We start from the raw sequence: 23384 nt of genomic DNA on the forward strand, positions 1-23384 counted from the left end.
GCATACCTCACACCCGACAAACTACACAGAGCGGGCCTCTGCCCCACTGTGGAGTGCCCCCGCTGCAGGAACCCTACAGCTGACTTCTTCCACATGGTATGGACCTGCCCAGCCATGGTGGCCTATTGGGGGGCTGTCTTGCGGGAGGTTTCTGACGTGTTGCGGGAGAATATAGAGAGAGGGCCTCTGCCCCTCCTCCTTGGGATCATGGGTGGCACCGAGCTAGGGAGACCAGATCGAATTTTCCTTGGGGTGGCGTGTCTGGTGGCCAAGAGGGATATAGTGGCAAACTGGAAGGCCAAGAGTGCCCCAACATTGGCTAAATGGAGACGGGGAGTGGATTGGTGCGCGCAGAGTGAAAAACGTGTATATGAGGCTAGAGGATGTCCGAATAAGTACAATAGGATATGGGGGAAATGGGAGGCCGCACTAGGCTCCTGAATAACATGTAATCCCCAATATAATATGTTGTCTGGGTTCACAGGTTCGGCCAGTGTTGGATGCCCGTTGGCATCGTGTTTGATGTATGTATCATTGTTTTCTTTTCCTTGCAAAAATCAACAAAAATTCTTTATAAAAAATAAAAAAAATGTGATGTGTCCACGTTGCGTTTTGGGGCACTTCCTGTCACGGGCGCTAGGCCTACCCACACAAGTGAGGTATCATTTTTATCGGGAGACTTGGGGGAACGCTGGGTGGAAGGAAATTTGTGGCTCCTCTCTGATTCCAGAACTTTCTGTCACCAAAATTTGAGGAAAATGTGTTTTTTTAGCCAAATGTTGAGGTTTGAAAAGGATTCTGGGTAACAGAACCTGGTCAGAGCCCCACAAGTCACCCCATCTTGGATTCCCCTAGGTCTCTAGTTTTAAAAATGCACAGGTTTGGTAGGTTTCCCTAGGTGCCGGCTGAGCTAGAGGCCAAAATCTACAGGTAGGCACTTTGCAAAAAACACCTCTGTCTTCTTTCAAAAAATGTGATGTGTCCACGTTGCGTTTTGGGGCGTTTCCTGTCGCGGGCGCTAGGCCTACCCACACAAGTGAGGTATCATTTTTATCAGGAGACTTGGGGGAACATAGATTAGCAAAACAAGTGTTATTGCCCCTTGTCTTGCTCTACATTTTTTCCTTCCAAATATAAGAGAGTGTGTAAAAAAGACATCTATTTGAGAAATGCCCTGTAATTCACATGCTAGTATGGTCACCCCGGAATTCAGAGATGTGCAAATAACCACTGCTCCTCAACACCTTATCTTGTGCCCTTTTTGGAAATACAAAGGTTTTCTTGATAGCTATTTTTCACTCTTTATATTTCAGCAAATGAATTGCTGTATATGAAAACGCACTGTAGGGTGCAGCTCATTTATTGGCTCTGGGTACCTAGGGTTCTTGATGAACCTACAAGCCCTATATATCTCCGCAACCAGAGGAGTCCAGCAGACATAACGGTATATTGCTTTCGAAAATCTGACATTGCAGGAAAAAGTTACAGAGTAAAACGTAGAGAACAATTGATGTTTTTTTACCTCAATTTCAATATTTTTCTTTTTCAGTTGTTATTTTCTGTAGGAAACCCTTGTAGGATCTACACAAATTACCCCTTGCTGAATTTACAATTTTGTCTACTTTTCAGAAATGTTGCGGTTTATGGGATCCAGCATTGGTTTCATGCCCATTTCTGTCACTGACTGGAAGGAGGCTGAAAGCACAAAAAATTGTAAAAATGGGGTATGTCCTAGTAAAATGCCACAATTGTGTTGAAAAATTGGGTTTTCTGATTCAAGTCTGCCTGTTCCTGAAAGCTGGGAAGCTGGTAATTTTAGCACAGCAACCCCTTTGTTGATGCCATTTTCAGGGGAAAAAACACAAGCCTTCTTCTGCAGCCCCTTTTTCCCATTTTTTTAAAAAAAAACGAAATTTTCACTGTATTTTGGCTAATTTCTTGGCCTCTTTCTGGGGAACCCACAAAGTCTGGGTACCTCTAGAATCCCTAGGATGTTGGAAAAAAAGTACGCAAATTTGGTGTGGGTAGCTTATGTGAACAAAAAGTTATGACGGCCTATGCGCGAACTGCCCCAAATAGCCAAAAAAAGGCTCGGCACAGGAGGGGGAAAAGGCCTGGCAGCGAAGGGGTTAAGGGTTGATTTATTTCATACCGAATAAAGTTTCTTCTTCTCATGGGTGTATTAAGTTTTTAGGGTTCAGTGCTTTCTGGTTCGTAGAGCTTTAGAGACACTTGAAGTGCAGGGGATCAAGGGTACATTTAGAGGATTACCTGACCAGCTGGACCATTTGTAGTGTACAAACCTTGAAGAGGCCCTTTAAAAATGTCACTCTAGGGATTCCCCCTGTAGTTATGCATATATTGGTTAATGTTTGCATGGTATTTCGTTTTGTGTGTAATGAAGAGCCCTTCCTATTGAAAAAGAAAAAGCTCTGTCAGTTCAGGTGTTGGACTTGATGCTCTGTACAGGGTCACCCAAAAACATTTTGTCTTCACCCCCAACGGCGGCTGCCGCATAAAGGAAGGGTGGGGACGGAGATGAAGTACAAATAAAACATTTTTAAAAAAAAGAAAAAGAACTTACCTCTCCTCTGTCCGTGCCGCCTTGCTCTCGTATTCGTCCGGTGTACTAGGACTCACTGCTGGGATACCAGTACAGGCTCCCCAGTAATCCTGGCACTGTTTTGATGCAAAACCTTGCATGAAAGCAGCGCCAGGATTGGTCTGAGCGGCAGTGACTGTTGCTCAGACACAGCCCTGGGGTCTGTGCAGGTTCTGCAGCCTGACTGTGTACACACACTCAGGCTGAAGAAACCTAAGTGCGCATGTGTGTTTGGCTGGCCTCAGACAGACAACCAAACACACATGCGCACACTCTCCTTCGCCCACCTTCTGTGGCCCTGCCCCTCATTGCACTGCTGACTGTGCCAGAAGCAGAAAAATAAAACGATCTATCATTTTATTTTTCTGTTTCTGGCAAAGCCAGTAGGGTGACACTCCTTCGCCATAGCGAAGGAGCTGTCCCTGTTCACCCCTTCTGTTTTATGAAACCTGTTTTGTTGGCTTTTAGGACTCAGTGCACTTTAGCACTGCTAACCAGTGCTAAAGTGTTTGTGCTCTTTCTCTTAAACATGGTAGAATTCACTTACCCGACTGGCACATTTAATTTACTTATACATCCCTAGTAAAATGGTACACTGAACAGGTATACAGGGCCTGTAAATTAAGTGCTACTAGTTGCCAGCAGCACTCATTGTGCCACCCACTAAAAGTAACCTTTTGAAAAGGCCTGTGGTACCCTTTTAAACTGCCCATTTGACCTGGAAAAATAAAATAAATTGCCAGGCCTAAACCTCTCTTTTTAATACATATGTCACCCCTAGGGTATGCTCTAAACAGCCCATAGAGCAGGGTACATTACATTTAAAAGGTTGGACATGTACTTTTAAGATTTACCTGTCCTGGTGGCGAAAATCTCATACATTTGTTTTTCACTACTGTAAAGCATACCTCTCCCATAGGATATCATTTGGTTACCTTATTACATATGATAAGTGATAACCTTTGCTTAACAGCAGGCAAAAATGGTATGTTTGTTGTCTAAGGAATTGTAAAACCCTTTTTAATGGTAAAGTTGGATTTTAACTCACAATTCTGAAAATGTCACTCCACATTTTTTTTGTCCTAACCATTTGGTGCCTGCAGCCTATTTCATGGGCCACATGGCTAGGTGTAGTTGGTAGTTGGCTTTTGAGTATTCCTCACAGACATTCACACAATAGGGGGCCTGGATGTTAGCAGGATGGATCACCCTGACAGGGTGGGAGGAGAGGAGCTATGCACAGCCCCACTTGCACTTTAAAGGAAATGCATCAGCCCACACACAAAAGAACTTCACACTTGCCTTTTGTGCTCTCAGACATCCTGGGACCAGGGCAGGGAGGAACAAAATTCCAACACCATCTGTGGAGGAATATCCCACAAGTTTCTTCCACTTCAAAGCTGGGTCCAGGTATAACATTAGGACTTTGAGATCCACTCTCCAGTTCACTTCTGGACCTGTAGGGGGACTCCCAGAGGACTACTCTACTGTCAGTGGCCTGCTGTGTACTTCAGATGACTGTCCTCCTACTCCAAGAGGACTGCCATGCTGCCTGACCCTTGCATTGTGCCCTCAGAGGACTGCCCTGCAGCTTGAGACCTGCTTTTCAGTTGGGCCTACTAGAGTGACTCCTAGCGCTAAATGGCTGCTTCCTGATCAGAGCCTCAGGAACAGAAAAGGCTCTGACCACCTTGAATCCGCACCTTGACCCACTCAGAGTGAGCCCTGACCCTCCAAGTGGCACCCGCCTGCAGTCAGTGCTCTGATTTTTAGGCAGTATTTTTCACTTTAAACTTGAAAAATTCATAACTAGAGTTCTACTGATTGGGTTTTTGTCATTTTGGTGTCAAATGATATATAAAAGTTTACAGATTTTTTCTAAATTGATGTGGGATTTTTCCTGTCTTGTGTTTTCACTTTATTACTGGTTGAGTGCTGTATAAATACTTTACACATTGCCTCTAAGCTAAGTGTGACTGCTTTTGTGCCAAGCAACCAGAGGGTTAAGCCTAGGTTAATTTAGTGACTTTTGTGGTTCACCCTTGACAAGGACTATAGCTGTTGCTTCAGAAGGGCTCACCCCCACTCAACAAAAAACCCTCCTTCTCACAACAGTAAATTATGAAGTGTTACTTGATGTCTTACTGAACTCAGACTGTTCAAACACACAAAAGGTGATGGGAGGAATGCGTGTTATAAGTCTAGACATGGACAATCACTCAAAAAAGCAATTCAACCCATCATATTTTACCCACCATTCCACTCCAGTTTGGACACGGCCATATGCAAATCAGCCTTGACCCCGTTCAATAAGAACAGTCCAGTCTGAACTCCCAGTCAGACCATTCTGGACCTGCAACACAAACAATCTAAGACAAATTTTGACCTGATTGGAGCTCTTTTGTAGGGTGTAGATTGCTTAAGGTGGCACAGTGAGCACAGGACCCTAATCTGGGTATACCGTGGCCTCTTAGGTCATCACATTAAACACACAAATAGTGATTGGAGGAATGTTTTTGCCTTAAACCTAACCACTGGAAGGTGATCAGGTTAGCATTCTAACCTATCATTCGTTTGCCCACCATGACAGCTCAGTTTGGACTCAGCCATATGCAAATCACATTTGACTCTGACTACTAAAAGCAGTCCCACCCCAACTGCCAGGCCAGATCTTCTCTGAACGAGAAGACAAGGAACCTAAAACAGTTGCTTGTGTTTTCGTTCATAAAGATGTAGCTTGGATCCAGTGGCACAGTGAGCACGGGCCCACGTCTGAAATAACCTTGCCCACTTTGGGTGACACATCAAACACAGAAAAGGTGATGGGGTGAATGCTTGCAGTAAAGCTAACCGCTAGCAGTCGCTTGGGTAGTATTCATCCCATCATTCTTTCATCACCTCAGTTTGGACTCAGCCATATGCAAATCCTGCACCCTACTGATGAGCCCCAAGTAGGGCAAAAACATTCTGGGGTTGATTGTGGTCCTTCTGGAGTGCCTTGCTTGGCAGCTCAGGACAGACTGTTCCTATGAGGAGCAGAGTTTGTACTGATTTGCCTAAGGTGCGTCTTTATTTAGAGTGGTGTTAGAAATGGGGTCTTTGGTTGACAGTCAGGTTACCCCCTGTTCAAGCAAGGACCCTCACTCTAGTCAGGGTAAAAGAGAATCACCCTCAGCTAACCCCTGCTTACCCCCTTGGTAGCTTGGCAGAGCAGCAGGCTTAACTTCAGAGTGCTAGGTGTAAAGTATTTGTACCAAAACACACAGTAACTTAATGAAAACACTACAAAATGAAACAACACCAGTTTATAAAAATAGGAAATATTTATCTAAACAAAACAAGACCAAAACGACAAAACTCCACAATACACAAATCAAGTTATCAATAAAAATGCAAAAAGAGTCTTTAAGTAGTTTTAAACACACACTAACACTGTTAGCGTGAAAAAGTACATTGGGTGCTGCAAACATAACCCCGCACATGCGAGTGGGCGTCAAAAAGGGCTTGCGATCCGTCGATTCCACTCACGAGCGAGACCTTACGCCGTTTCCACTTTTCGCAGGGTCGGGCGCGTCATTTCTTCTCTCCGCAGGAGAGCGATGCGTCGATCCGGTCAGCACTCTCGGGTTCGGGCAGGCCTTGCGTTGTTTATACACGCCCAGCGGTACTTGCATCGTAAATCCAGCCGTACGATGATCCGAAAAGCATGCAGCACGGGTTGTGATCTCCTAGCCTCCGTCAGCGATGCTGCGCATTGTTTCTTCTGCTCTGTGTGTCGATTCTTCGGTCGCGTTTCTGCCGAGCATTGATCAGCCGCGGAGTTGGTGGCCCGTTGATTCTTCAGCCGCAGATCGAAGTTGCGTCGATCTTTTCCCTGCACGGTGCTCTGTGCGTGGATTTCTTTTATTTAGGCTGCCAGCTTCTCCTTTCAGGGTCCCAGGAACTGGATGGGCACCACAGGGCAGAGTAGAAGTCTCTCCAGAGACTGCAGGTGCTGGCAGAGAGAAGTCTTTGCTGTCCCTGAGACTTCAAACAACAGGAGGCAAGCTTTAAATCAAGCCCTTGGAGAGTTCTTCTCAAGATCGAAGGCACACAAAGTCCAGTCTTTGCCCTCTTACTCTGGCAGAAGCAGCAACTGCAGGATAGCTCCACAAAGCACAGTCACAGGCAGGGCAGCTCTTCTTCCTCAGCTCTTTTCCAGGCAGAGGTTCCTCTTGTTTCCAGAAGTGTTTTCTAAAGTCTGTGGTTTTGGGTGCCCTTCTTATACCCAATTTCTCCTTTGAAGTAGGCTTACTTCAAAGTAAAGTGTCTTTTGAATGTGAAATCCTGCCTTGCCCAGGCCAGGCCCCAAACACTCACCAGGAGGTTGGAGACTGCATTGTGTGAGGGCAGGCACAGCCCATTCAGGTGTGAGTGACCACTCCTCCTCTTCCTCCTAGCACATATTGTTCATCAGGATATGCAGGCTACACCCCAGCTCCCTTTGCGCCAGTGTCTACTGTGAGGTGCAACCAGCCCAACTGTCAAACTGACCCAGACAGGGAATCCACAAACAGGCAGAGTCACAGACATGGTATAAGCAAGAAAATGCCCACTTTTTAAAAGTGGCATTTTCAAACACACAATCTTAAAATCAACTTTACTAAAATATGTATTTTAAAATTGTGAGCTAAGAGACCCAAAACTCCACATGTCCATCCGCTCCCAAAGGGAATCTACACTTTAATCAGATTTAAAGGTATCCCCCATGTTAACCTATGAGAGGGACAGGCCTTGCAACAGTGAAAAACGAATTTAGCAATATTTCACTGCCAGGACAAATGAAACACATTACTATATGTCCTACCTTAATCGTACACTGCAACCTGCCTTTGGGGCTACCTAGGGCCTACCTTAGGGGTGTCTCATATGTAAGAAAAGGGAAGGTTTAGGCCTGGCAAGTGTGTACACTTGCCAAGTCGAACTTACAGTTAAAACTGCACACACAGACACTGCAGTGGCAGGTTTGAGACATGATTACAGAGCTACTAATGTGGGTGGCACAACCAGTGCTGCAGGCCCATTAGTAGCATTTGATTTACAGGCCTTGGCACCTCTAGTGCACTTTACTAGGGACTTACTAGTAAATCAAATATGCCAATCATGGATAAACCAATCAACAATACAATTTATACAGAGAGCATGTGCACTTTAGCACTGGTTAGCAGTGGTAAAGTGCTCAGAGTTCAAAAGACAAGAGCAACAGGTCACAAAAAATGGGAGGCAGGAGGCAAAACGATTGGGGATGACCCTGCATAAACTAAAAAGTCTAGCAAGTGGGAATAGTGGGGAAAAAACTGTGAACTGGATTGCGGCCCAGTAAAACTGTCAGTAAGCGGAGATTAATTAAAGCATTCCATTCATTACCTTGTTTTTGATACAGAACTCTGAATCTCTAGAGCACAGCACCTCCTCTAAGCAAACTTTGGGGTGCACTGCCTTGCTACACACATTCAAGTGCTAAAAAGGTGTGTTTGATTCCAAGTTGTGGGCTCTGCAGTATATGGATCCCCGGATATGAGTGCCAAAAGTCTGCAGTTGTTACGATTGGGTCCCAATATCCCATATTTTCCCTGGGACTCTTTGGCCTAGATTCTATCCATGAAAGCCATTCTGTGCCAGTTAAGTCAACTTAGATATTGTTCATTTCTGTTAGACTCAATTTCTCGTTAAAGGAGGAGCAGATAAGCCCATGGGATTACCTGATGTATAAGTGGTATCTTTCATGGCGGTTTGGCTGAAAGTTTTTACCCCAAATAATGATTATAATGAGTCTAATACAGAGGACTCCAACCTTTTCTGCAATATTAGCTACTTGTGTTCCAAGGAAGGTGCCCCTAAGCAAGATTACAAGCAGTGATCACCTCAGTGTTTAAGGCAAGGTTGCCCGCAGTAATGTCAAAGAAGACGCTGTTAATTTGGATTTCCTGAACCTGGACAGTATTTATTAATACTCAATAGCTATAGGCCCAGTGCCTCTGGCACCAAGTTACTAATATTAGTAATAAGTCACCCCAATGCTACGTGATTTATCACTCGAATATCAGCTTTACATACATTTATGGACATTCAGCCAATTTTCTCCAAACAGCTTCTAACGGGGCTGAACACAGGAGAGCTATGTTCAGGCAGAGGAGGGCTACCAGTAGCTCATGACCTGCTCTTTGGAAAAGTCTGTTCTAAAAGGTAGTGTTAGAAATGGGGTCTCTAGTTGGCAGTCAGTTTACACCCAGTACAAGTAGGGACCCTCACTCTAGTCAGGGTAAGGAAGATAAACAGCTCAGGTAACCACTGCTCACCACCGTGGTTGCTTTTCACAAGCCGTCAGGCTCATATCTGAGGCAATGTGTAAAGTATGGGTACCAACACACAAGGTACAAGTGAAAACCTCACAAAAGGACTTCACATCACTTTAGAACAGTAGCCAATATTTATCTAAACCAAACAAGACCAAAACGACAAAAATATGAATTTTTAAAGTAAAAAGAGTCTTAATCAATAGAAATCAATGGATGTGTTGTTTTAGCACTAAAAACCTAGTGTACGCGAAAAATAAAGTCTCACAGGCGAGCGTGCGTCAGAAAAATAAGCGATGCATCGATTCCTTACTTGCAAGTGGAGCCGTGAGTAGATTCTTTCTCCACAGGGTAAGCAATGCATTGGTTTCCGGACCAGCAGCCTCAGGTCCGTGCGGTGATGTTGAAGATTTTGACGGATAGGGGCAATGCATAGAAAATCCAGACACTCAGCAGCAATAAATCCGCGCTGAGCTGGCAATGCGTCAATTTTACTGGTGTTGCGTCGATTTTCAGCCGCTCGGCTCCGGTGCGTGGATTTTCTCTCTGGTTCTGCCAGCTTCTCCTTCCAGGGGCCCAGGGACTGGATGTGGCACCACTTGGCAAGTCAGGGGGTCTCAGCAAGAGAGTCCAGGTGCTGGCAGATAAAGTCTTTGATGTCCCTGAGACTTCTTAACAGGAGGCAAGCTCAAGCCAAGCCCTTGGAAAACCTTCACAAGCAGGATACACAGCAAAGTCCAGTCTTTGTCCTCTTTAAGGCAGAAGCAGCAATGGCAGGCCAACCCAGCAAAACACATACAGCAAAGGGACAGTACTCCTGCTGCAGCACTTCAGCTCTTCTCCTTGGCAGAGGTTCCTCTTGATCCAGAAGTGCTCCAAAGCCTGGGGTTTTGAGTCCACTACTTATACTCATTTCTGCCTTTGAAGTAGGCAAACTTCAAAGGAAAGTCTCTGTTGTTCACAAGATCCTGACTTGCCCAGGCCTGGCCCCAATCACACTCCAGGGGGTTGGAGACTGCACTGTGTGAGGACAGGCATAGCCCTTTCAGATGCAGGTTTCAGCTCCTCCCTCCCTACTCTAGTCCAGGAGACTCATCAGGATATGCAGGACACATCTGAGCTCCCTTTGAGTCACTGTCTAGAAGGAATTCACAAACAGCCCAACTGTCAGTCAGACCCAGATGCGGACTCCAAAGGCAGTCAGAGACAAAGAATAGTTAAGTAAGAAAATGCCCACTTTCTAAAAGTGGCATTTTTAAACAGACAATCTAAAATCCAACTCTACCAAAAGATGTATTTTTAAATTGTGAGTTCAGAGACGCCAAACTCCACATCTCTATCTGCTCCCAATAGGAAACTCCACTTAATATATCTAAAGGCAGTCCACATGTTAACCTGTGGGAGAGACAGACCTTGCAATAGTGAAAAACAAATGTGGCAGTATTTCACTATCAGGACATGTAAAGCACACCAGTTCATGTCCCACCTTTTAAATACACTGCACCCTGTCCATGGGGCTACCTAAGGCCTACCTGTGGGATGACTTACATGTAGAAAAGGGAAGGTTTGGGCCTGGCAAGAGGGTACACTTGCCAGTTTGAATTGTCAGTGCAAGACTGCACACCCAGACACTGAAGTGGGAGGTCTGACACATGTCTACAGGGCTACACACATGGGTGGCACAATAAGTGCTGCAGGCCCAATAGTAGCTTTTGATTTACAGGCCCTATACAACTCTAGTGCACTTTACTAAAGACTTACTAGTAAATCAGATATGCCAATCAGGGATAAGCAATCATAATCACAATTTATACAGGGAGCACTGTTTTGCTTCACTAATGACCAAGCTGAAACACTCATGAACTGACAAAAATCTCTGGAACGCTCCTTAGTCCAAAGAAGACAATTATTATTTCAGTTGGCAAGGTTCCTAAAAGGAGATTAGCATGCTGAACGCACAGGTTTCAAGGTTCGTATAAGGAGATTAGCATGCTGAAAGCACACGTTTAAAAATGGTCACAGCAATGAAATGAAAACATGTACAAATGATTCTACACTGCAATATACACAGCAGATATATGTATCTATATTATAATGTAAAGCAAATAATGAATTTACAAATATGCATCACCATGAGGCAAGGGCAAAACTGCTTAATCTCCCTCCTATTCAGCATCAGATCGCCAGATCCCAGAATCGACCGAGGAGAGCGAGATCAATTATCCTCACAGTAAGGATGACACACTAAAGCATCCTGGATATGCCTGAGATCTGCAAACACTCTCTGTCCCTGGTCCATCTGGTCTCGGCCTCTTATACTTTGAACAAACAATAGAGGAAAATTCTAGACCATCCCTCTCACTGCAGAAGTTTATCTATTAAAAAAATGCTGATTGCTTTAAGCCAGCTTTGAAAATAACACATCGGGACTTGGCCACAATCCCAAGCTGCCAATTCAAAACAAGACCGTTCCCTGCCGTCTGAGTACATTATCAGCCTTAGCCCCTGGTGGGAAAGAACACAAACATTAGAAAACATGTGCATGTTGTACAATGTGGAAAACTACTTGCAGCTTTCAACGTGGCATTGGCTAATGCTAAAAAAAAAGTCAATAGGCAAAATGAAGTTGGTGGTCACTAATGTGATGATGTGCTGCTAGGCTAAGTGCAACATGGAGTCAGTGGTCAAAACTCATACTTCTTTACAAGCACTTGCACTTTAGCTATGGTCAGTTGTGCTTAAGTGCCCAGAGTACCAAAAACCAGCAAAAACGAAGTCCAGCACAAAGTCAAAAATACAGGAATCAGAGGCAAAAATACAGGGGAAACCATGCCAAGGATGCCAGGTCTAACAGATAGCAACATAGCTTCTTTGTGATTTGTCCGAAATATCTGTCACAATGAAAAGAGTGTTTCACTGTGTCAATCTGTCTACTGTGCTGCTGGCATTGGTGCTGTCTGCCAGATGCAGAGGCTCTAACAAGACCTTTGATATTTTGACACTGTCGCTGTTCATACTGGTACAAAGCAGGCCATCCATTTGGTTTTACTGGTACTGCTACTGATGAAACATCTGTGTGCACATTCGTCAGCTGTGTGCGCAAACAAGTGATGAGATGCGCAACTATGCAAGTGAACCTATCGCCTAAAAGTAAAGAACTCTCGCATAGATCCCCATGCCTATCTGCCCATGATTTCACTTTTGTAAATTAGACACATTTTGCACTTCAAAGCACATTTTCTCCAGCTACATAAGAGAATCTGCATCGTCATTGAGGATCCCGTCAACAGCGCTTGTGATGGAAAGTTCAGGTGCAGATGCAGTCAGGGCGATGCATCGGTTCGAAGGAGCAGCAAGGCTGCCTTGCAGAGTCTAGCATTGTTGAGGCCGTCTGGGAAGATGTGTCATGCAGTGGGGGTTCTGAAGGTGATGTGTGCTTTGGTGGTGATGCAAGTCTTTGCGAAGGGATCCAATCCATGCAGCAGAGGAGATACGTTGGTTCTGCTTGGGGATGGGATGCACAGCAGAGAAGATGCATCGGTTCCACTAGATCCACAGAGTGGCAAAGCACCTTAACCCACTTCTAGTTGTCCAGGACTAGAGTGGCTCTACTTGGCAGGGTAGACTCATAGATGGCAGAGTCCAGGAGCAGGTGCAAGGTAGTTGAAAGCCTGTTATATCCCTGAGGCTTCAGATCAGGAGGCCAACCAACTACCCCTTGGAGTCACTCTGGGTTCCTTCAGAGCAGCAGTCCAGCAAAGTGGCAGTCCTTGTAGTAGCACCGCAGTATTTCTTCCTGGCACAGTATCCACATGTCCAGAAGTGTACTGAAGTGGTGGTGTCCGTGGTCCAGTATTTATACACAGTTGTGCCTTTGAAGTGGGGAGAAGCTTCTACAGGCATGCCTGAAGTGCACAGGTGCCCTGCCTTCCTGGCCTTGCTTCAGATTAACTAGAGGGTGTTTGCAGCCCTTTGTGTGGAGACAGGACACAGCCTATACAAGTGTATTTGGGGCCGTGCCCAGCTCCTCCCTTCCAGCGTGTTAGTGACACCCCATCCAGTCATACCTAATGTGCCCATTGTGTGTGGCTGTCTACATACACAAAGCCCAACTGTCACCCACACCCAGTCATGTGACCCAGAGACAGGCTAGAGGCACCAAATTGCTAGGGCAAGAAAATGGCAACTTTCTAAAAGTTGCAGTTCTTTTTGACGCTGCAATTTCAATCTGACTTCCCCATAAGTTAGGATCTTAAATTTCAATTTCAGGGACACCAAACATTAATTGATTACCTGTTCATGTTTGGAAATTACACTTATAAAATGTAATAAGGTAATTTCAATGTTATCCTATTGGAGAGGTAGACCCTGCAGTAGTGAATAACAACTGTAGGGGTTTCTTTACTACCAGGACATGTAAAACATAAAAGTACATGTCCTACTTTTTAAATACATTGCACCCTGCCTTCTGGTCTGCCCAGGGTTTACCCCAGGGGTGACATGTATTAAAAAGGAAGGTTTAGGCCTGGAAAATGGTTTACTTTGTTAGGTCGAAATGGTGGTTAAAGACTGCACACACACACAGGCTGCAGAGGTTGGGCTGCAATGTGTTTAAAGTGCTCCTTAGGTGGGTGGCACAATTAGTGCAGCAGGCCGCTAGTATCATTTAATTTACAGGACCAGGGCACAGGTAGCACCACTTTATTAGGGACTTACAAGTCAATTAAATATGTCAATTGGGTATAATCCAAGTTCTAAGGAGCGAGCACAAGTACTTTTAATCTGGTTAGCAGTGGTAAAGTACATAGAGTCCTAAGGCCAGCAAAAACAAAGTCAGCAAAATAGAAGGTCTGAAGGCAAAATGTTAGGGGGAAAACCACGCCAATGATGCCACGTCAAACTTACATCAATTACTGAGCCACATAACATGTGCCACTGAAGGCCTGGAATAGCAGTTAGTGGGCCATACAATGTATGAACAGCAAGTACAAGATGTCATAATGCCTGGTAGGCTAGATGATGCCTGGCATTGGTTACTGGCCCAGAAAATCTTAATTTATAGTCATATCATACCTGACATTTACTGGTCCACACACTGGCTGTAGGTTACTGGACCACATATTTCTGGTTAATAATTTCCAAATATTAGTAAGAACAATTGCCCCTTGGAACGTATTTAGAATTGGGAACCTCATGATCACCTACAAAGGGTTCCCTAAATCAATTCATTATTACTCATACATCCAAACTAATCACAAAAGCACAGGACATGAAGAGAGGTTTACATTTTAAATGCATTAGATAATATCATTTATTACAAAACCGTTAGTGATGGTAGTGCAGATGAATCAGTGCTCAAACAAGTGCTTCAATATACAACACATATACACAAATACACTGTACAGTCCCAATGGTTGTATGAAACAGTTAAATAGAAACACAAGAGTTCATAACTAGAAGTAGAATCCACTAAAATATAAATCACAGGAGTCACTCAAAAGGGAGGGTTTGCCGATTTTTCAACCCCATAAAAGGGTCGCCTCAGAACGTAGTCATCCAACTAACAACCTGCACACAAACGAGATAAATAAAAAAATTCCCTCATGCTTGTGCTGCATGAAATCGACTCGAAGGCTCACAATTCAATAACTTACTTGCCACACAATAGTATAAGTACTCTTAGACAAGGAATACCTCGTAAAAAGCCTGAAACAATCTAAGGTGAAAAAATGGGGAGCGTTAACTATCCCAATATCCAATGATTACCCTATAATGCACCCAAAACATGTGTATGCACTGCACCAATGGACAGCGAGCTAGTGGGAGTATACGCACAACTGATCTTGTGGTAAGGTTTTCCTATTTCTATACCATTATCACCCATGCTAGTGGACCACCATCAGTGGTTAAGCACCATCTGAATGTGGGTGGCACACACAACTGTCAAAGGGCTAGGCGATTTGCCTTGCCCGTCACAAATGCATAAGGGCACATCGAAACGCATAATGGCTGAGAACAGCCAAGCTGGTTAAATGATTACCGTGATACAGAACCATGCGAAGCATTCCGTGTGCTCCCAGTAAACACTTCAGTTACACATGTACAAATATCCCCAGTGTCAGTGGAAACTCATCTGCGATAAAGCTCCATACAAGTGTGTACTCGACATGGTGAAGGAGGTGCAGGACATCCCCATAACTGTGCAGAGGCAAGGCAAGACATTCTACTTCTTGTGGCTCAACAAACCATCAATCGATGTTGCATTGGGGCAGAGTTAGAAACTGCTAGGTGACTGCATTGTGCTGATTAATTATGCATGTGACTGTGAGTGACACAACAGTGTCAATGTTTGACTGCTCTACAAACATGTATTCCTGAGTTACACATGGGCTCACATCTGCAGATAGGAAATCCCACCACGCGCTCGCTGTTACTTTCACCTACTGAGAATGCTAATTAAAAAAACACGCGCCAGACGTTGCCCTGTGATCTCCTTTCTGTCTCCGCACAACTAGACTGCAAAATGCAGCCTACCATATTGGAAAGAGGGCCAACGCTGGAACACCACCCAACATGTGGAAAGGATAAAAACCACAAGTACGGCCCTCAAGGGGTACAGGCTCAATCCCCAAATTAATTATATACGTGTCAAAACAACATACATACTGTTCAGGCGCATGTGAATCTGCAGCAGTACATGCCACGAACAGATGTACACTGGGTAAGTGACATTTTCCGTTTGATGGCATGTGTAACTGCAGATACACATGCTGTGCATAGACTACAAAGCAGTAATCCTCCCAAAAGCGGTGGTCAGCCTGTAGGAGTTGAAGTTGTTTGAAATAATGTTCTTAGTACAGCCTGTCCTATTGTGGCTTGTTGTGTTGCTAACACATCTACACAGTAGTGTTTGGTAAACGTATGAGGTGTAGACCAAGTGGCTGCCGTACAAATCTCTGTCATTGGTATGTTACCTAGAAAGGCCATTGTTGCCCCTTTCTTCCTAGTGGAGTATGTCTTTGGTGCAATGAGTAGTTCTCTTTTAGCTTTTAGGTAACAAGTTTGTATGCATTTAACTATCCACCTGGCTCTACCTTGTTTGGATACAGGGTTACCAGCATGGGTTTTTTGGAAAGCAACAAACAATTGCTTACTTTTACGAAATGGTTTTGTTCTATCTATATGGTACATTAGTGCTCTTTTTATGTCTAATGTATGCAGTGCTCTTTCTGCTACTGAGTCTGGCTGTGGGAAGAAGACTGGGAGCTCCACAGTTTGGTTTAAATGAAATGGTGAGATGCCTTTTGGCAGAAATTTTGGATTTGTGCGGAGAACCACTTTATGTTTGTGTACTTGTATAAACAGTTCTTCGATAGTGAACGCCTGTATTACGCTAACTCTTCGTAGTGAAGTGATGGCTACTAGAAATGCTACCTTCCACGTAAAGAATTGGATTTGGCAAGAATGCATGGGTTCAAAAGGTGGGCCCATGAGTTGTGTAAGTACAATATTAAGATTCCATGAGGGTACCGGTGGGGTTCTTGGAGGTATGATCCTTTTTAGTCCTTCCATAAAGGCTTTAATGACTGGTATTCTAAATAGTGATTTTGTGTGTTTAATCTGCAAGTAAGCAGAGATTGCAGTGAGATGAATTTTGATGGAAGAAAAAGCGAGATTTGCTTTTTGTAGGTGTAGTAAATAACCCACAATGTCATGTATGGAGGCATCTAACGTGTGATTTGGTTTACTTGGCAGTAGAAAACAAACCTTTTCCATTTATTAGCATAGCAATGCCTTGTGGTAGGTTTTCTTGCTTGTTTAATGACATCCAAATACTCATTTGGAAGATTTAAATAGCCAAACTCTAAGACTTCAGGAGCCAGATTGCTAGGTTGAGCGTTGCTGGATTGGGGTGTCTGATCTGTTGTTTGTGTTGTGTTAACAGATCTATTTTGTTTGGGAGTTTGATGTGAGGTACTACTGAGAGGTCCAACAGTGTGGTGTACCACGGTTGGCGTGCCGACGTTGGTGCTATGAGTATTAGTTTGAGTTTGTTATGACTCACTTTGTTGACTAGGAAAGGAATGAGTGGGAGAGGGGGAAAAGCGTAAGAAAATATACCTGACCAATTGATCCATAGAGCATTGCCCTTGGACTGAGGGTGTGCGTACCTGGATGCAAAGTTTTGGCATTTTGCGTTTTGTTTTGTTGCGAACAGATCTATGTCTGGTGTCCCTCACTGGTGAAAGTATTTTTGTAGTATCTGGGGATGTATTTCCCACTCGTGAGTTTGCTGGTGATCTCGACTGAGATTGTCGGCTAATTGATTGTGAATACCTGGAATATATTGCATTACTAGGCGAATATTGTTGTGAATTGCCCAATACCAAATCGTTTGTGCTAGGAGGCATAGTTGTGATGAGTGTGTTCCCCCCTGTTTGTTTAGGTAGTACATTGTTGTCATATTGTCTGTTTTGACAAGAATGTGTTTGTGAACTAGAAGAGGTTGAAATGCTTTTAGTGCTAGGAAGACCGCTAGCAGTTCTAAATGATTTATGTGTAGTTGTCTTTGTTGACTGTCCCATTGCCCTTGTATATTGTGATTGTTGAGGTGTGCTCCCCACCCAATCATTGACGCATCTGTTGTGAGAATGGCGTGAGGCACAGGGTCTTAAAAAGGCTGCCCTTTGTTTAAATTTACAGGGTTCCACCATCGAAGCGAATAGTGTGTTTGGAGGTCTATCAACACTAGATCTTGGAGTTGACCCTGTGCCTGAGTCCATTGTTTTGCAAGGCACTGCTGTAAGGGCCGCATGTTTAGCTGCACGTTTGGGACAATTGCGATGCATGATGCCATCATGCCTAGGAGTTTCATAACAAATCTGAATATGTAGTGCTGATTTGGTTGTATGTTTGATAGCATGGTTTGGAATGATTGTACTCTTTGTGGGCTTGGAGTGGCAATCGCTCTTTGAGTGTTGAGTGTGGCTCCCAAGTATTGTTGTAGTTGGGATGGTTGTAAGTGAGATTTTTGGTAATTTATAGAGAACCCTTGTTTGTGTAGGGTATCTATTACATACTGTGTGTGATTGTGACACCGTTGTCGAGTGTTGGCTTTTATTAGCCAATCGTCGAGATATGGGAATACGTGCATGTGATGTCTCCTTATATGGGCTGCTACTACAGCGAGGCATTTTGTAAATACTCTGGGTGCTGCTGTTATCCCAAAGGGCAATACCTTGAATTGGTAATGTTTGCCCTGTATGGCAAACCAGAGGTACTTTCTGTGAGATGGATGGATGGGTATATGGAAATACACATCTTTTAGATCCAGTGTTGACATGTATTCTCCGTGTTTTAGTAAGGGGACTACATCTTGTAGTGTGACCATGTGGAAGTGTTCTGATTTGATGAATAGGTTTAGAGCCCTGAGATCTAAAATTGGTCTTAGTGTTTTGTCCTTTTTGGGAATAGGGAAATATAGGGAATAAACCCCTGTTCCTTTTTGATGGTTAGCTACTAGTTCTATGGCTTCTTTTGTTAATAGTGCTTGCACCTCTATTTGTAACATGTCTAGATGTTGCGCCGACAGTTTGTGCGCTCTTGGGGGAATATCTGGAGGGAAATGTGTGAATTCTATACAGTAACCATGTTGGATAATTGATAGGGCCCATGTGTCCGTGGTTATGTCTGACCAATGTTTGTGGTAAAATGTTAGTCTTCCCCCCACTGGTGATGTGTGTTGGGGAAGGGTGACAGACAAGTCACTGTTTGTTATTGGTGGTCTGCTTAGTGGGCTGAAACTTTCCCCTTGATCTTGGGAATTGTCCCGTGAAGGAGCCGCGAAACCCCCCTCTCTGATATTGGGATTGGTAGATGGGTTTTGCTTGTGAGGTGGATGCCACTGAAGGCTGTTGTCTGAAACCTCCCCTATATTGCGGTTTCCTGAATGTCCCTCTATATTGGGACGAGTAGAGCACGCCCATGGGTTTGGCTGTGTCAGTGCCTTTCTTCATCTTTTCGAATGCTGTGTCCACTTGTGGCCCAAACGGTTGTTGCTGGTTAAAAGGCATGTTCAGTACTGCCTGCTGTATCTCAGGTTTGAACCCTGAGGACCTTAGCCAGGCGTGCCGTCTAATTGTGACTGCCGTGTTCACTGTTCTTGCGGCAGTGTCAGCGGAATCCAATGCGGAACGAATTTGATTGTTCGATATTGCTTGCCCTTCCTCTACCACCTGTTGAGCCCGTTTTAGATTTTCCTTGGGGAGATGCTGGATGATATCACTCATCTCGTCTCAGTGAGTTCGGTCATAACGTGCAAGGAGGGCTTGTGAATTTGCAATACGCAACTGGTTGGCAGCCTGTGACGCCACTCTCTTTCCCGCTGTGTCAAATTTCTGACTCTCTTTATCGGGAGGTGGTGCAACTCCCGATGATTGTGAGTTGGCTCTTTTCCTTGCAGCACCAACCACTACAGAGTCTGGGGGCAGCTGTTGCGTGATGAACACTGGGTCCGAAGGGGGTGGTTTGTACTGCTTCTCCACCCGCGGTGTGATGGCTCTCCCCTTGACTGGCTCTTGAAAAGCTTGCTGAGCATGTTTAAGCATGCCTGGGAGCATGGGCAAGCTCTGGTAGGAGGCATGCATGGAGGCCCGGGTATTAAAGAGGAAGTCGTCCTCCAATGGCTCTGAATGCATGCTAACATTATAGAATGCAGCAGCCCTGGCCAAGACTTGGGTGTATGAGGTGCTATCCTCCGGTGGAGACAGTTTGAAAGGTAGCACTTAGGGCATTTGTCCGAGACAGGGGGATCGTAGAGGTCCCAGGGGTCTACATCATCTTGAGACTGCAGTGTGTGTGTGGGTGACTGTGCAGTGTGTGTGGCAATAGGTGACCCTGTCCTTTGTGGCGAATGTGGGGGAGAATGTTCTGGCGAAAAATGTCTAATTGGCGATTTTTCCCTGGCCACTTTAGCTCTTGGCTGATCAGTCTCTGATTGTGGTTGGAAAGCCAGCTTTCTCTTGAACTTGAGAGGAGAGGCAGTCTGGATCTTCCCAGTATTCTTATGGATCTGTATCCGTGCCTACGTTCGGTCAAACTCTTCAATTTGAAGCTCCTCTTCAAATCTGTGCCTCTCTTTCAGCTGCTTAGAGAGCCCATGTTCCTCGGTGTAAGAGGTCTTTTTCGGCTCCGAAGACGGTTTTCTCGGCACCAAAATGCCCATGCTGATGGAAGGTCTCGGCTCCAAAAGGCTCTTTCGAGGCTTAGCTGACTCGACAAGTCGGTGTCGAGATTCTTCGACGCCGGGTTCTCGGCTCGAGTCCGAAGACTGTGGCACGATTTTGGCCTTTTTCGGTGCCAAAGGTGTTGCTTGGTCACCGCTTTGCTTTTTATGGGTCGAGCCATGGCCTTCAGGCAGTGGCGTCCCCGAGGCCTTGTGTTTCTTAGACTGACTGTGGGGCTCGGTCGGGGCAGACATATACTCACTTGTTGGCCTGCTGTAGGCGGTCGGTCTCCGTCGGAGTCGTCCGAGTCCGATCCCTGGATGGAGATAGTCATCTCCTCCTCTTCGACGTCGAGATGTTCCGAAGTTTTCGACGCCATCTGCATCCGCCTCGCCCTCCGATCCCTCAAGGTCTTCTTTGATCGAAAGGATTTGCAGGCCTCGCAAGTATCTTCTCTGTGCTCCGGTGACAGACACAGATTACAGACCTGATGCTGGTCCGTATAGGGATACTTAGCGTGGCACTTTGGGCAGAAACGGAAAGGGGTCCGGTCCATTAGGCTTCAACGACATCTGTGGTCGGGCCGACCAGGCCTCAGCTGGGTGTGGAAGCCCCGAAGGGCCACCGAAAGTGTGTCTCGCCGTTGTCAATGGAAGATGTTTCCCGATCGCAAACAATACCGACGCTTTTCGAGGATTTATAGTCTTTTTCCGATTCGAATAATGGAGCGAAGAGGAACACGTCCGAACCAGAAGGTGGAAAGAAAACAATCTAAGATGGAGTCGATGCCCATGCGCAATGGAGGAGTCACTCGGTCCTGTGACTCGAAAAGACTTATTCGAAGAAAAACAACTTGTAACACTCCGAGCCCAACACTAGATGGCAGGAACAGTGCACAGCATGAGTATCTGCAGCTACACATGCCATCGAACATATATATATACAACTATTACAGTGCTATATATATCCTACCTGTCAGTATAGTATTAATTTGCTACTCGGGCAACACTGATTAAAAAAAACACATCAGAATAAAGACCCCTGCAGTTCCTATCTGGATGGGAGGTGTAAAGTTTAGTAATGGTTATGGTCATTAACACCCGAAAGAAAGACCCAACATTAGCAGCACTAATCAAACATTCCGTATAGATCTAGACGAAGACAAAGTTTCAGAAATTAAATTCGGTTTGGTTGTTGATCAGTGTTTGTATGATGTCTGAAAACGAAGAAAGCTCATTGCATAGTCAAGGTTAATAAAAAACAAAATAAACTTGCTTCTGGACAATTTAAAGCACCACAGGTTTTCGTCGTACAAGCATAACACTAGAAAGCCAAAGTCCTTGCTAATGTGTGATTTAACTTTCTATTGATGCTTACCACATTTTCAAAGGTGAACATAAACAGTAATTTTTTGGAATGAAAAACGTATTAAATCATATTAAGGACAAGTATTCATTTTGTATCTTGTATTTATACATTAATCAATGCAGCCTACTGTAGGTTTTCAAAAGCAACCTAGAGAAGGAGAGTGATGAACAAGAAACGTCAGGGTGACCAATCACTAAATAAGAGATCCAGCAGTAATAAATTATCAGAGTCTAAATAAGCCATCAGTTGTGATGATATCTAAAAACTGTCAAACTTATGACAAGCTTTTGGTAGACAGTTCAGTGAGGAAGAGTATAAGATGCAGATGGTTGAAACAGTTTGAATAATATAAACTGACCATTCACAAATTCTCTGTACGGTGTGTGCCTCCCCCTATATAATCGGCCTCTGGGATCTGAAGTGAATAAGTAATTTGATATCATCAAAATGTTCAGTGGTCAGTGAGGTCTGTGACAGACTTGATGCTGTGCTCCATACCAAATACCATTTATGTACAGTGGGCCTCTTGTGTTATGCCAGCAGTCGTTCCTGGATCTCATAACAAAGTAAGCAATTTCTACTGAAGATTCACATGGGCATTTCCACTTCAACAAGACTGGTTTCCACAGGGAACATTCTACAAATGGAAAGCAGAGTTATCTGAGCAAAGGCTCAAGTACCAAATAAAAAAATGCAAGGCTAGGGTCAAGCCTAAAGGAAATTATATAGACCCTGTAGGGTAGAAGTCCATCCTGCCAGGTCAGTCACTCCGTTCAGGAGGACAATCTGCCACCCTCAGAGTGCTTGGTCGGGATTTCCTTGAAGATAGTGCATCCACACAGATGGTTTGTCACTAATAATGCAGTGTGTGTTGCCAGATTTTTTTCTGCCTACCTGAAATGTGGTCCTATTCATCAGAAATCGAGACGACATTTTATTTATAAAGAAAGTCGATCATCCTGATGCGCAGGGGCTGTTCTCAATGACCTTGGGGCTGAGTTTTTTGCTATGCTCCGCCGTTGGAAAACCTGAAGTTTGTACCCCCTCCAAAAGGGGAAGAAGACCCGTGACTCGGCAGACAGGGCGCAAACTCAAAAGAAACACTAAGGTCTGCAATCCTTGAGGTCAGCCATTTGCTGCATACAATATGGCGCAGAGCTTTAATAGAAGGGGTAAACCAACAGAATAAAAATTGCGCCAAAACATGTTTAAAAAAAAAAAAAAAAAAATTCCAGTAATCAAATCGCACAGAAAAAAACTAACTTCTATGAAGTTACTTTATAATACTTCTTTTGTTCTTGACATAAACTGCCAGAACACAATTCTCAAAGTTGCATGGCAGAATTAATAGGGTAGCGCAAAGAAAAAAAATAATGAAGAGTATACACAATTCTTTCGAGAACAGATGTAAAAGAAAGATGGGTTGCAGTTAAATCGACAGTGGAGAAGATAGTGATAATTGAATTGTTTCTATAACTTGTGCAAATTAATAGCAGTTACTGTTTTACTTGGGGGATGCATATTTGTCAATAAATCTAGGATGTTATTACTGCCTGACAAGACAATGGCTCAGAATGTACAGAAAGTTAATATGAACAATGTAGATATGGCACCCCAAGTCCAGGTACTCCAACCTTGTCAAGGTAATTCTAAGATCTGGACTTTGGAGACTGAATGCTGTTGTTTGGGTGCGGATGCAGCAGAGGTCTGAGGCAAGACTACAGCAATGCAAAATAAATTCAGGACTCTATAGGTAGAAATGTAGGCGCTGTAAGGAGTAATGCAACAGTTTGGAACAGTCAACGCTTTTATAAGAGGTTTGTTTATGAAACATAATACACATATAATGCGAAA

At 44.3% G+C, this 23384-nt stretch overlaps 1 protein-coding gene across 2 annotated transcripts in view; it reads right to left on the reverse strand.

The window, feature by feature from the left end:
* Nucleotides 1-23384, reverse strand: part of TRMT12 (tRNA methyltransferase 12 homolog) — a 200304-nt gene that overhangs the window by 16629 nt on the left and 160291 nt on the right. The gene's annotated exons all lie outside the window — the stretch shown is intronic.

This window comes from Pleurodeles waltl, chromosome 2_1 (genome assembly GCF_031143425.1).
Source record: "Pleurodeles waltl isolate 20211129_DDA chromosome 2_1, aPleWal1.hap1.20221129, whole genome shotgun sequence".
Taxonomy (NCBI): Eukaryota; Metazoa; Chordata; class Amphibia; order Caudata; family Salamandridae; genus Pleurodeles; species Pleurodeles waltl.